This window comes from Petromyzon marinus, unplaced genomic scaffold (genome assembly GCF_048934315.1).
Source record: "Petromyzon marinus isolate PM22_M1 ecotype Great Lakes invasive population unplaced genomic scaffold, UKy_Petmar_22M1.pri1.0 PM_Scaffold_1, whole genome shotgun sequence".
Classification (NCBI taxonomy): domain Eukaryota; kingdom Metazoa; phylum Chordata; class Hyperoartia; order Petromyzontiformes; family Petromyzontidae; genus Petromyzon; species Petromyzon marinus.
The window spans coordinates 4449721-4465625 of NW_027423057.1; the positions used below are offsets into that span (position 1 = coordinate 4449721).

A 15905-nucleotide genomic window follows, 5' to 3' on the forward strand; every position below is an offset into this window, starting at 1 on the left:
TATGTGCTTTACAGATTTTGATAAAAATTTCAGTCTTGAATTTCTCTCAACAGGTATGGACCCTGGGCAGGAGGATGTAGAGTATGTGGGTTTCATACGGCTATATGCTGTGGTTACATCCCACATGTGATCTCCGCTTTAAAGTCATGAAACTGGTTGTAGCCCATTTAAATTTTAATATACCCGTTTAACACGTAGGCTTTCGCGGCCAATATCATCCATAATATCGTTTTTTTGGGGTTAGATCGTTGAAATATAAATTTGTCGTTAAACCCGCCACCACCGACACAGCCAATTCGTAAGGTTTGTCACATAAACAGAACATTCCAATTCGTGAAGGGCTCACAAGTGACGTCATCACATCTATCCCTCCAAGGAATGAAACAGGAGGATTTCTCTACGAATTTGGCTGTCCACCTAATGATGATAGTTGTAATTACTGGCGAAACGTCATACTCAGATTGTAAATGTTGTGGATTTTCTCTCCAACACTTCGGTTTGCTGTACAAGTAGCGGATTGGCATGTTCCGTTTACGTGACAACCTTACTAATTGGCTGTTAGGTGGTGGTGGGTTTAACGGCTCATTTATTTTTATGCGATCTAACCCAGAAAAACTATATTGTAGATTTAATATACCCTTTTGTTGAAGGACAGCCTGGGTGACCAAAGTTTTATAGGAACGGCAATAATGTTAACTTGATTAAATTAGTTTTATCATGAAGCGGTAAAATCAGCTGTTGTTCAGATGTCAGTCTAATTAGTATTACATCGTAGAAATATGAGAGTCCTTTGTGTAATAGTCTATTAACCACTGATGATGGTAACATTGGTTTAAGGTTACATTTTAAGAAGAACTAGATTGGCGTACATTTTATCTTGCATAAGTACACAAATTTATGAAATAATATATTTGATTAAAAAATGCATATATTTTCTTCCATTGCACACAGTTGTACCATTGATAACAGGGCACACAGTTACAACTGACATCACCAGATGTCACTGAAGTTCCCTCAGAGATCGATCTTTCATAACCAGTGTTCACATAATCAGTTATGTTTTCGCTAATTACCAATTACACTCAGCCGGGTTTGACAGACTTGTATGAATGTATGTTGAACTTCCTTTCCACCGTACATAGCCAACCGTGCTAAACGGAGGTGCGGGAATTAAGCGCAGAACCTATCGTTAGGATCAATGCTGTTGTAATTTTTTATGAGGATATCAATTGGTGGCTGAAATGAGATGTTCAAAGACTACAGCATGATAATCGGTACATAACATGAGTGTCGAATTATGTCTTAAGAATTACCCAGCCATTTGTACGTAAAATTCAACGTTTCTGGGTGACATCTTAAGTCCGTGTTCTTCATTGCAAGGCCCGCGGGCCGGTGGCAGTCCCTGGTGTCCTTTTTACTGCGACCCCTGACGTGCAGTCCCCGACAATACACACAAGTGAAAACACCCCATCATGCTGTCAAACCCCCCAATGGTTTCAAATGTGAGATGGCTCTTTCACTGATAATGTCTTATTCGCGAAAGTGGCCCCCCTCCGAAAATGAGTGAATATCACTGTTTTAGGTCAAGGATTGGCCAAATAAAGTAGGTATTATTTGCTTATGTTTTCAAATGTCCGTAATAAAACCATATTAATGCCACCAGCTGAATGAGTGGCAGGAGGACTGGGTGACGTTCTTCTCACGGCAGCGACTGCAGCTTCAGCTGGACATGATAGAGAAGGACTACGGTGAACGGGAAACCCGCGAGCTCTGGTCTCGGCTTCAGGTTCGTAAGCTGTTTCACTCTCGCCCTTAACCCTTTCCTGTTCCGAGACGACTGCTCATTTCAGGATGGGTCTCGTTCACCACCGAATCTCGGAACGCGCAAGCGGTTCAGCGGTAATTTTATTTAGAGAGGCATAGCGCCGTTGTTTTTAAAGAGTTAATACATGCAGCAGTGTAGCTCATCATGTGCACAGCCATATGGGAAACCCATTTGATCGCAGTGGGTTTTCGAGGTGACTTTAAAGGTAAAGTGGTGTTTCACACGCAGGCTTTCGCGACCAATATTATTCATGATAAAGTTTTTTTTGGCTTAGATCGCGTAAGTGTAAATGCGTCGTACACCCACATCCACCCAACACAGCCCATTAGTAATGTTTCTGACATGAACAGAACGTGCCATTTATGTTAGTGCTCGGCACTCTGGTGTGATAGAGAGGAAACGCAGAACATTTTCAAACGAGTACGACCTTTCGCTGGTGATTACAACCAGCATCATCAAGCAATTGCCAGAAGCGTTCTGACTTCTGGCAATTGCCTAATGGAAATTGGAGGTGGGTGTACGATGCTTGTAAATTTATGCGATCTAACTCGAAAACAACGTTATCATGAATAAAGTGGTGTTGTTTTTTGCGTGGTGTGCAGCTTCGGTTGGGGGATTTTTTCCGGGACGTAGAGGTGGTTCCAGCACTGCTCCACGGTGACCTATGGACTGGGAACCGCTGCAGAGATTAATGAAGGGCCCGTCATCTTTGACCCAGCCTCCTTCTATGGGCACTCGGAGTACGAGCTTGCCATCGCTGGGTAAGAAAAAACTACAAACAACCAAAACAATAGCAGCAACTGCCGTTCACTGCCCTGTCTGTGGCATGCAAGGTTCATTCGTATAACCTCAGTGTGGCAAGGGCTGGCTCATTAAATAAATAACAGAGACCAGGTAGAGTTGTGGTTGAGATGTCTACATGCTGAGGTCTCCACCCTCTCTATTTGCTAACTTACAAAGACTCATCCTTCCTTGCTAAGGCTTTTTGGGCAAATCCTGTTAAAGCTGATACGGTGCACAAAACAATAGTGGAACGATAAAACTCTTACTTATCCACGGCACTTGAGGATGCTTGAATGTTCCAGAAACACAGTTTGTCGAACAAGGAACTCCTGGTTCAGAGACAAGTTGCCACTGATGTGCTTTACCAGAAATCCAAGCTGAAGATAATTCATTACACGTCAAATGGAATTCAAACCCTCAGAGCTGGGATATGCTTCAGTGATCAAAAACACATTTGACATGATGTTTACTGTGCAGCCATTGGTGACCAAGTTCAGACCACAGCATTCCTGCCCTCAATTCGCAGGAACGTTTGTTGATAGATGGCTCACTGAATTTTGAACGGAGGACCTCAATGGCATTGGCTCGGTGCTCTGACATTGAAATTAACCTCGAGCCTCTCAATTTCCTGCATTACGTTGAATTTGTGAAAATGTTGTTCATTGTTATGTTGTTCGTGCTGGAACAGCAGCATTGTAAGATTTTGAATGTTTGGTGTTGTTTGGGTACAGGATGTTCCAGGAGCTTTAGCTCCACGCTTCACTCATCCTACCACGCTCTCATCCCAAAGTCACAAGGCTTCGGCAAGAGCCAGAAGCTCTAGCAACTCTTCCACTACCTGAACCACTGGAATCACTTTGGGACAGGATACCGAGGGTCATCCATCTCCACCATGTGCAGTCTCCTCAAGTGAATGAACGGTGCAGGAAATCGTGGGCTATGGTGTATGACTATAAAAATTCTTATCGGCCATGATATACATGATATACATTGTTGAATAAAGGCCTTCCCTAAGCCACCACTAAATCTCACGAAACTAGTCCATTTAAATGCTGTGCAATGCCCTAGGCATTCCACGTGAGTGTGACCGGTGGTCCCTTTGTTCCGCATCCTGGCCGTGATCTCCACGCGAAAACTGGGTCAGTTAATGTCCGAATCAGAATCTTTAATTAGGCTGGACGAATCTGATGAGCTATGAAGCTCTTTTTTCACAGATGTCCAGTCGGGGCGAGTCAGAAAGTTACAACAACAAACAACAGTACAAACAGATGGGAGGGCAAAGTAAAGGAACGCGAAGCAAATTTTGACTTAACTTTCGTGACTGCAGGAATGTATACTCTTGGTTCTTTCGGTAAAGTCACGTAAATAGAAAACAAAAAACAATAAAATAAAGACCGCTTGTGTTGCGATTGAAACGTCCTAGGTTTTTTGCTTTTATTATTTTAAATGTATTTTTTATTTGTTATTTTTTAATTTTTTTTTAATTTAATTTGAATTTTATTTCTTGTTTTCTATTTACGTGACTTTACCGAAACAACCAAGAATATGAACGCTAAGCAAGTCATGAAATAAAAATATATAAGAGTTCAAATTGCATTAGTGCATCAATTCCTGCCAAAATGTTTTTATCACCAAATGCCATTTTGGGCAAGGCAGCATAACAAAAACAATCCCAAATGTTTGGGTAGTACCAGTTACATTGTATGTGTTTGTTGTTGTTTTGCTATGGGAGTAAACCCTTGCAGAGAAAGGGACCAGAATTAGGAAAGTGAAACCAGGCACTCCTTCAGAAGATGCCATGCACGGGCGTGACCACTGCACCACCCTGACGCCCAAACAAATGTAATTCAAATAATCTACAATACTGGCAAATAAACCCTATTAGTATCAACCGAATGTCTGGACAATCTGACCCCCTCTACACAAGTAACAGTTGAGAGTCAACGCTGTGATGTTGTGCGATTGGTGCAAGCGGGGTGAGGTCAAGGCCGATGACTGCTTCCAGCGGTGTCAAGATGAGCATTTTGAAGAGGCTCGCGAAGGATGATACTTGGCAGTTGGGTGCAGTCTCCCTCCATTAACAACAGAGGGCAGAGGAGCGACGCTCACAACAATTGGCTGAGCACTGGGCGTATACAACGCATGAAGTCGGCAGCAAGTTTATCTCAGGGAGTTGACCCGCACACGACAACTGGGTCTGTCCCGTGTGTTCACGCTATAACGCGGCTGCCTTCATTTAGGGAACGCGCACCGCCATAAGGCGACTTGTGAGCGGTCGACGCCGAACTACTTTCTTGAGCTGCGCGGTTGAGCGAGACGAGACGGTAACGCGGCGGCGTCCCCTCAAGTTGTTTGTAACCCAATTCTGACTGCGCTTGGACATTCATTACGGGGGAAATAGTTTTCGCTTAACGCGGCACTTTTCAGGAACGCATCTACTGCGTTAAACGAGGATTCGCCGTACAGGTGCTGTGCACACTGTACTCGGAATCAAAATCCGAAGCGCTATCAAGCTCTCACTCACAGGTGTCCAGTAAGAGGCGGTGGGGGGGTCACCAAGTGACACGCAGCTTGACCGTGGAGTAGACCGCGAGGACGCCAACGTCGCCTAGGCAACGCCACCCCCCCCCTCTGGCTCTGCCTGCCTCGCTCTGTGCACGTGAGGTGCCAACCACCGTGGGGGGCCCCTCCGCTGCGTCCATATCGTACAGTCGCACATTCATTAATAGTCACACTCTTAATCATGTTTATGGTCATCGTCATTAAAGGTGAGTTTAATAAGAATACCACTACACAATGTGTGCATTAATATATACGGCATGAATAAAACGCACCTGTAAATATCCTAAGTAAGTTTGACCTGACATTATTGCACAACAATTGCCCAGCCACCGTGGGATGTTTATCCTCCAATGTGTATCTGGCTCTGACCTGACTTATATAAAAGTGCAGCTCTGCAATTGCTTGGTCACACGACCGCTGGTGAAAAGACCTTCATGAGAGCGAACTCTTTACGAGTATTTGGTCTAATTTTCCATTTAGCAATAGGTTTTACCCATTCTGGCAATACAACAGGTGTCAAGATGTTAAAACACCAAACAGAATCCTCATTCAAGGAATCCTGTCTGGATTAACCACGTACTTGTGGTGAACATGGAAACATGCTCTGATAATATATGCATTGTCTTTGAAACTGATTAGTCCACACCAGGAAGGTCCCATATTCTACTTTTCCACGTTGACCAGATGTGTTGGAAGAGCCGGCTGAAAGCCACACTTTGCTGGATCACACGTGACTTGCCGATCAGCTAACTGTGGTGTGCCCATTTAGCGACCTCTGGTCTGTGAGTTCAGTTTACTAACCATTAACAGCATGGCAGCTTTCTAAGTGGCTTGTGTGACAATTAACCCATGTCATTATCTCTTGCACAGCCTGAAATAAGTTTTGGCGTCAGGGATGGAAATTATGACTCACCCACCTGCACCTGCCTTGTGCTCCCAGACACCTAAGGACCTTATTACCGCTGTGAGAAATTGACGGGCGTAGACTGCTGCATGGCGATGATGTATTCACGTCGTTCCTGCTGTTTTCCTCTTTTGCTAGGTGATGCAATTGGTGTGCCAACACCTCCAGATGCAGTTCCTGAAGGACGTGGGCATTCGGGACATGTTCGTTTTGCCTGTGATGAATGAGTTTGTCCAAACACACAGGGAAGTCAGCCTGTTCATCGAGGTGCGTTTCCCATGTTTATTTCACTCGATTGGTCGTCTGTTTGCAAGGTCATGCTCTGCCCAGAGGTCACCCACTGAGATTTTTTTTACCGTAACATTACCGTCACTTGGGTTTGGTGATTGATTCAACGGGCAAAAATATTTATAAGAAGCGTAAACATGGCAACGTGATCATTGTCAGACCACGGAGGACCTTCAGAATGCCGAGTATGATCTTTAAATTGATCCTGGACTCAGTCAGGGGATATTTGAACAATTTGAATATTGGGGCGATATCGTCTTGCTACGGGTCTGAGTGAGAAGTCTCCCAGCGGTTTTTTGAGTCCATAATCGGGATATTTGGGTTAGAGCACGTAAACATGCACTCAATAATACACTAAATATGCACTATTTATTTATATATACAGTGAGGGAAAAAAGTATTTGATCCCCTGCTGATTTTGTACGTTTGCCCACTGGTAAAGAAATTATCAGTCTATAATTTTAATGGTAGGTTTATTTGAACAGTGAGAGACAGAATAACAACAACAAAATCCAGAAAAAACGCATGTCAAAAATGTTATATATTTGACCCCCTCTCAATCAGAAAGAAATTAGGTTAGCTTTACATTTGACTGACAGTGAATCAGCAGAAGAAGCAGTCATGTTGTCTATGTGATTCCAATCAGAAGGTGACATTTTTTGTGTTAACATTAAATTAGCTTGTAGGAGAGTCCTGTCTAAAGTATCGAGTTCAAATCGGTGTAGCCTTATCCTCTCTGAGATTTAAGATAGGCTGGCCTTAAACAGAATCTGTTTAGAATTTGGAGAAGATACAGCAGAAATGAGTGTGAAAGCGATGGGTATTACCTTGTGATCGCGGCATCTTTTGAGGAAGGTCAGAGTCTCGATGAGCTGTGACTTCTTGTCCCGCTGTCTGTTTAAAGCTCTAACAGATAGGTGAAAGCCCTCCCCGTAGAGGTTATCAATTCTAGATTTAAAGCTTTCGTGACTGCAAGGATCCATACTCTTTGGTTCTATTCAGTAAAGTCACGTAGGTAAATAATAAAACAACAAAAATCACGACGTTTCAGCCACAACACAAGCGGCCTTCATCAGGTGAAGGAACCAGGCTGTCTCGAGGACAGCGCTGGAGTGAAACACAGCCACGCTCAGACCGCGACCGTTAAGCTGTGTGCGAGGAAACAAGGTGCCTTGACAAAGGAATTAGCATAAAAATTAGCATTTGATTGGCCGACTTAGCATGATGAACGGTGTAGAGGTGGTGTACATGCGGGTGCACATGCCGGTTGGTGCGGATTGAAATCACATAGACAACATGACTGCTTCTGCTGATTCACTGTCAGTCAAATGTAAAGCTAACCTGATTTCTAAATTCAACCAGCTATTAAAGAAGAACCCAGTTCCACATATAACAAAACTCGACGTCAACAAAATCGTCATTAATCAGAGTAGCACGCCGATTTCGGACAATCTGAAAACAGTACTGGCTAGGGGACTGAATTTTGCTGTCACCCCAAAACACATACCAGTAGATGATATCATCTCTCAGGTCGATGTAGCCCTCAAAGGCGTGGGACACATCCAAGCAGATGTTGTGAGAGCTGAAATAGCCCCTATTCTTAAGAATGCTAAGAAACCCATTAGTAACATCAGCAAAAATGAATGCTCTGAACTCGCGAATTAAAAAAAAACAGAAGTGATATAGTCATCCTCTCAGCCGATAAAGGCAACGCTACTGTAATTATGGATAAAGATTCATACAACAACAAAATCCAGAATCTGCTCAACGATGGAAGTTACTCAAAAATTAAAAATTACCCTACCAATAGCCTAGCGATGAAAACCAACAAGATCATCACAAGTTCGACCTCCCTAATCGACCCAACTAAACGTCCCTCCCTAAAACCTTCTGCTGCAAGACTCCCTAGATTCTATGGTCTTCCCAAGATCCATAAAGAAGGCTCCTACTACGACCCATCGTATCCACGATCAACTCCCCTACCTATAGACTAGCCCGTTTTCTGTCATATTCCTTGCTGCCTTTCACTGACAAGACCACCTCAGCAGTACTTAACTCAGCCCAATTGGTCTCTATGGTCAAAGACGTTGTACTGTCCCCTGACGATATCCTTGTCAGCTTCGATGTGGTCTCTTTGTTCACCAAGGTCCCAGTACCTGATACCATTGAAATAATTGAAAATTTGGTCCAACATGGACTAGACGCCGATACACCTGCACTGGTTAGGCACTGCCTCAACAATACCTACTTTACTTGGAATGGCTCCTTCTACAAACAAAATGAGGGTACCCCCATGGGTTCCCCCTTGTCACCAGTGATAGCCAATATTTTCATGGAGAAATTTGAATCAGACGCCATCCAGACTTCCACCCTCAGACCTTCCCAGGGGAAGAGATATGTGGATGACACTTTCGTCATTTGGCCACAAAGCCTCCCAGCTTTGAACCTTTTCCTACACCCCATCAATTCCAGACATCCCGCCATCAAATTCACCATGGAAGTGGAGAAAGATGGCAAGCTACCATTCTTCGATGTTCTGTTTGAGAGGAGACCTGATGGCTCATTGGGGCATTCTGTCTACAGGAAACCCACCCACACAGATTCCTACTTGAAACCTGATTCCCACCACCACCCAGCCCAAAAGAATTATCTCATCAAAACTTTATACCATTGGGTTCATTGCATTTCGGACCAACACAACCTGACCAGTGAATTAAAACATGTACACCTGGCCCTCAAAAGGAATGGTTACTCTGACCGTACCATCCGCCAAGCTGTCTCTCCCTCCATACAGAAACAACCACTTGATACTCCGGTCAAAACCATCACACTTCCATATATAGCAGGCGTTACTAAAAAGATTTCCAAAATTCTAAACAAACACAAGATCCAGGTCCGGCTCAATACAGTACACAAAATTCGTGATCTGATCCCATCCGTGAAGGATGTCATTCCTGATTTACAGTACCCCGGGGTTTACAAATTGAGTTGTACCTGCGGTGATTGCTACATCGGTGAGACAAAGCGACATGTCTCTGACCGAATTCGCGAGCACAAATCAGATTTGAAACACGGCAAAACGAATTCTTCTGCCGTGGCTGATCACTGTTACAACGCTGTAGGGGATCACGATATAATTTTCTCCGATACCAAGATTCTTTGCAAACCCACGGGCTTTTATCAGAGATTTGTTCATGAAGCAATTCAGATCTACAAACACAGACACAATTTCAACCGAGAGGATGGTTTCAAATTAAGCAACCATTGGAAAGATGTTCTAAATCGAACTAAACATTAAACTAATTTCAATGGTACAGTATATTTTTTCAAGTAGTGGTACCCCAAACTTTCGCAGCTCTTATAAATTCCCCCTTTTCACACCATCAATAGGTAAACTCCCCCTCCCCCCTTCCCCCCCCCCCCCCCCCGCGCCAAACTGCAAGTCCACCGGCACGTACACCACCTCTTTCCTAAAATCCGCCAATCAAATGCTAATTTTTATGCTAATTTCTTTATCAGAACACCTTGTTTGCTCGCACACAGGTCCGATGTCTGAGCGTGGTTGTGTTTCGCTAAATTCTCCTGTTTGATGAGTACTAGGTGCCTCGGTGAATGTATATGCTCTAACTTTAACATAGCTATTTCTGTGACCAGTTACAAGCTAATCACTCAGCTATTTCAATGCTAAATTCGATGCTAATTCCTTTGTCAAGGGCTCCCTCTGCAGATGTGTATACTTTAACTTAGCTATTTCAATGAGCCATTTCAATGCTAAATTATATGCTATTTCCTTTGTCAAGGCGCTTGGTCTTTTTCTTCTCACACAGCTTACAGGTCGTGCTCTAAGCGTGGCTTCTTCCACTCCAGCGCTGTCCTCCAGACAGTCTCGTCTCTTCACCTGATGAAGGCCGCTTGTGTTGTGGCTGAAACGTTGTGATTTTTTGTTATTTTATTTTCACCTACGTGACTTTACCCAATAGAACCAAAGAGTATGGATCCTAGCAGTCACTAAAGCTTTAAATCTAGAATTATGAGGCTCGTTTACCCAGGAAAGCCTCACTGCAGGCGCGACACGTCCATGTAGGCTATCTAGGCGGTCGTCTAGGGCGTAAAGTTAAGTGGGGTGCCAAATTCGAGGAAAAAAAACCTGTAATTAATTTCTCAACATTTCTGACAATTGATTAATTGGACAGACGGACGGACAAACCGATTAATTATACCTCTTTAAATAAATAATTAATATTGGACGGAAAATAGGGGCAAAATGTTTCCCAGTTTACCAAAAAACTCAGCCTCGATCTGCCCCTGGGGTTTGGGGGGCGCCGATTGCTGGCAGCAGCGGGTCCAGGGCCGCCGCTGCCTCACTGAGTGAGCCTCGTGGCTCTTTTTCAGGAGGGTCCTGCCAGTTTTCACAGTAGGGGGTGGCTATGTATAATCCCAATTGAGTAATGTGTACTTTATATCAGAATACATTACAGTACACTATACCATTTTGCGTGAAAACTCGGACCCATTATCTTGAAGTTATCGGGGGTGGGGCGTCTTTGCTTATTAGCATCTTTAGTATCTTGCGATTCACCAACGATGGTTGGGGCAAGCCTGACTGCTGATGAGACACTGAATGTCGAAGCGAGCCCATAGCTTGCTTTGTATTGAACTAATACTGCTGACATTATGCACTCCAAGTTTTTGGCTCTTATGAAACATTTTTTTTATTTTCCATCTACGTGACTTTACCGAAAGAACCAAATAATATGAATTCCTGCAGTCAAATAAAGTTTGAAGTCACTGATGCAAGTGTTTGATGATGTACGTATGTGCTCAGAATCATTAGCCATACTTGACTGTTATAGAGCACAAAACTGTCATTACCCGCTAGATGGCAGTCAAATTATGCGGATGTAATTCCGGCTATGCACGACAGACAGATAGACAAATAATCCCTGGTGGGCAGTGTGGAATCTCTTATGGGTTCTTTCGGTAAAGTCACGTAGAATGGAGATAAAATAATACAAATAATAGCAGAATAAAATTCTCATGACGTTTCGGCCACAACACAAGTAGCCTTCCTCAGGTGAAGAAACAGGACTGTCCGGAAGACAGCGCTTGAGTGAACCCTGCCAAGCTTGGAAGCGTCTTTTAAGCTGTGTGGGAGGAACAGAGCGTCTTGACAAAGGAGTTTACATATGAATTAGCATGTAACTGGGGGATGAGCATGATGTTGGTGTGATGGATGAGCACCACGGAGAGCGACGAGTTTTGTTCAGACGGACGAGTTCATCTATGTACGGAACGGAGGAGGGGGGGAGAGGAGTTTACATATCAACAGTAAATTAGCATGTAACTGGGGGATTAGCATGATGTTAGTATGAGGGATTAACACCACGGAGAGCGACGAGCTTGGTTCAGACGGACGAGTCTATCTATGTTCGGAACGGAGGAGGGGGGGGGAAGAGGGGGAAACAGCCACGGTGCGCTGCTCTGTCCTGTGTTGCGTTATAACTATGCTACAAACTAGACTACTATACATTACAATATTATACCTTCCAATCTAAACTACATTGTATGATATCGTATACATAGACAAACCCCACCCTTGAATTATACAATGCGTTACTATACACTACCCTATACTTTAGACTATAAAATATTAGACTTGTAGTATTACACTATGTATTATTCTACTAACCCTACTGTATACCACACTGCTGTATATTCACTATACAATTACGGTACTATATATTGCCTTATCAATTATATTTAACATTACACTGTTATACTATTTATTATTATACAAAATGCTATAAACTAAACTATTGACCGTCGTGTGAAAGGTACTAAGAGGCAATGCCAGCAAATGGATTGCAGTCTGAAAGTCACCGTAAAATACAATCAATCAAAAACCGAAATGGTTTATAACGTCTTTCCAATGGTTACTAAGCCGGAATCCATCTTCTCGGTTGAAATTGTCTCTGTGTTTGTATATGTGGATAGCCTCATGAACGGATCTCTCATGGTAGCCAGGTGGCTTGCAGAGAACCTCCGTCTTGGAGAAGTCAATGTCATGTGAGCCCACTGAATAATAAAAGTGATCTGCCACGGCTGAGGTGTTCGTCCTACCGTGTTTCAAGTCTGCTTTATGTTCACGGATGCGGTCTGAGATATGTCGTTTGGTTTCTCCAATGTAGCTGCTTCCACAGAGGCAACTTAGTTTGTAGACGCCCGGGTACTGTATGTCTGGAACACATCTTTTACAGACGGAACCAGATCACGGATTTTATGTACTGTGTTGAATCGGACCTGGATCTTGTGTTTATTCAGGATTTTGGAGATATTTTTTGTGACCCCCGCAATGTAGGGTAAGGTGATGGTTTTGAATGGCTCGTCAAGAGGATCCTACTTCATGGTTGGAGTGATGGTTTTGCGGATTGTGTAGTCGGAGTAACCATTAGCCTTGAGAGCTTGGTGTACGTGCTTGAGTTCACTGGCAATGTGTTCCTGGTCGGAAATGCATTGGGCTCTATGGTATAGAGTCTTGATGAGGGAATTCTTCTGGGATGGATGGTGGTGGGAATCCGGTTTTAAGTGAGCATCCATATGGGTAGCTTTCCTGTAGACAGAGTGGCTCATTGAACCATCAGGTCTCCTTTTAATTAGGACATCTAAAAAGGGTAGCTTGCCATCTTTTTCGTGTGTGGAACCTGTTGTTCCTACCTGTATAATCCCCAGTCATAACCCCCACCATTAAGCCCAAATGCAGATACTTACCCCACACTGCAACCCCTAATCCAGATGTGCATGTACATAAACAGCCCAGAATTTATCAATCCACTGCTGGATGAGGGCCTCCCAAAGTCTTGCGGGTCGTGAGGTATATATGACCATACTTCACCACGCTGGTCAGTAGTGCGTTGGTGCAGATGGGGGGGGGGGGGGGACTGCAGAACAACAATGGATTTTTCTGCACTGTCCTTTCCTGCTCACGCTGGCTACGGCACCGTCTTTGTGCGTGCTGGCAATTAATCAGTCATACATCCAGGCTACAGTATATCCACGCTCAACTCTGCCGAGCTTCTAAGGCCTAGCGAAATCGAGCACATACCGGGTGATTTAGATATAGGTCATCCAATCTATTCGCCTAAGATACATCTCTCATCATAACCCCTATTCCACAACCAGCCATTGGAGTTCCGCCACCGCCACTTAGTAGCGAACGGCGGTTGTTGTTGATGTACGTCACTTATCTTGTCTGAAGCACTCCGATAAGCCTGGGCGAAAAGGGCACTCTATTAATAAGAATAATTGTTATTATGAATATAAATATCACTACACTTACTTTGAGGATGGGACGCATCGCATCTGTAATACACACTTTAATATGACATTACTCAGACCAATCTGATTAATCTTTCTGTTATTTCTTCCCCCAAACATATTTAACTATCATGAGATTAATAATCCATTCAGAACGCTCACAGAGCAGAATAACGTCATCACCATCGCCTCGTGTTACAAAATATCCCTCGGAAGGAGATACCACGACTGTATCTGATGTCATTGGAAAGATTTGATAAACCATTTCAGGTCTTAATTGATTGTTCACGCTTACAGTGGCTTTCAGACAGCATACATTAATTTTTCGTCTCCCCCCTCCTCTTTTCAGAACATAGATGGACTAGTCCTAAATAAACTGCCAAATCGCTGCGCGTGGCGCTGACGTTTTTTGTTATAAATAAATAAATACACCGTTTAAAAATACATTTATGCAAACCGACACACCTGATGACGACCGTTTGTGTTATGGTCGAAACGTCGTGAGAATTTTTATTGTTTTATATATATTTTATTGTTTCCCTTCAACGTGACTTTACCGAAAGAGCTAAGAATATGTATCTGATATATCAAGTAGCCATTTTATCCACACCATAAATAGGTTGACACAACAGTTGCTTCATTTGTCTAAATGTTTTTTTGTTTACACATCCCATCAGACACGTGACCTTCTGCGACTGCACAACCCACAGCATTGTAAGTTCAACACAAGCAGCCTCTGGAGCGTTTTCGACATGCAGTGTCTCATCAGCAGAGCCAACATCGCTTGAAGCAATGGTGGTAAACTGCCAAATGTGTAGAGGCGAGGACCCTCTCTGTTCGATATGGGTACTAATTGAACGCATAATTGTATACAGTAATACATATAACACAATAATTATGTTTTTATTGTGGAGATTACAAGTCAAAACATTAAGAAGCTTCGTTTCATATATCTGTCCCTCTGCATAACAATGTAAACGTTTAGTTTTACACATCGCTTAAGTATCACGACCATCTAGGAATTTAATAATTGCAGCAACTTTGGTTCAATACAAGCAAACTCTGGACCGGTTTTGGCAATGTCTCAATCAGCACACGAGGAGGCAGCATCTTCACACGCACCCTGCTGGAGAATTTTTTTTTGTCATGTAACAGTCAAAAATTATATTTATAATGCTCAGAGATGGGATTTAACCGTACCAAGTGTAAAACATGAACGTAACACAATGAGGCTTAGTTTGTATCCTTTTTTCGAGCGGGATGAGATCATCCTGCTCACTGCCCTGATTCACACTCATGATCGCAGCAGTACTGGCTGAGTTCTCGGGACCCATCAACTATTTTCAACCTATAAACGATGTTTGATTTTACCAGGTAAGGCCCACTGAGCTATGTAGCTCTTTTTCAGAAGTGACCTGGTCCCAAACAATAATTCGACAAAGTGGCTTATCACGTGGAAATTTTGAGCGGCTAAATACTCTAAACGCGCGCTTGTAAATGTGGAGAGAGAAAAAAAAACGGAGGAATTGGAAAAAAGTCCATGCAACCACGGGGAGAGAGACACTAAAATTCCAAAAAAATACATGCATCAGGGTCGGGGTCAAACCCACGACCTCCTGCATTACCAGGCGAGGAAGTTAACATCTCACCACTGTGGACCTCTGAACCACTCGGTCACCTCTCCAGTCTGATAGTGTGAATCTAAATAAATTGTGGTGATAAATGGAGACATTGTGTCTGCTTGTCTCTGTCGTAATTTTCTTAATTCATGAATTCACACTGACAACAACGAGAAAGGACGCACGGTGATGCTGTCAGCGACGTAGATGTGTCTTGATGCGACGCAAATCAATCAAGCGGCGGTGTTAATCATCACGTTACCACGTATTTGCCAAACGACATAAAAAGGGGGAAGACATACATCGGGGTATTACTCTACGAGCATTATTGTCTTGACTATAAAGTTGCAGTGATTGAAAAAAAAACTGTATTTAAGTAATCTCTATTCATACGGGAAGCAAATAAACAGAATAACAATCTATATAAATACAAATGTAAATGTTCGTTTGTTCAAAATCTTAAATCTCCGAAAGTTCTTCACCGATTGCTTTGAAATTTTGACACAACGTTGCATTCGAATACACGCATGTTTTTATATACATACTATGTTGTTATATACCTACTATTATATAGATGTCACACCTGTGACAGGTAAAAATATACTCATTG

At 43.1% G+C, this 15905-nt stretch overlaps 1 long non-coding RNA gene across 1 annotated transcript; it reads left to right on the plus strand.

Annotated features, from left to right (window-relative positions):
- Nucleotides 1–1649: 1649 nt before the first annotated feature.
- Nucleotides 1650–15403, plus strand: LOC142922529 (uncharacterized). The gene is made up of 3 exons (XR_012940134.1): nt 1650–1786; nt 2428–6341; nt 14354–15403. It is a non-coding gene; the product is annotated as an uncharacterized LOC142922529 (long non-coding RNA).
- Nucleotides 15404–15905: the final 502 nt, after the last annotated feature.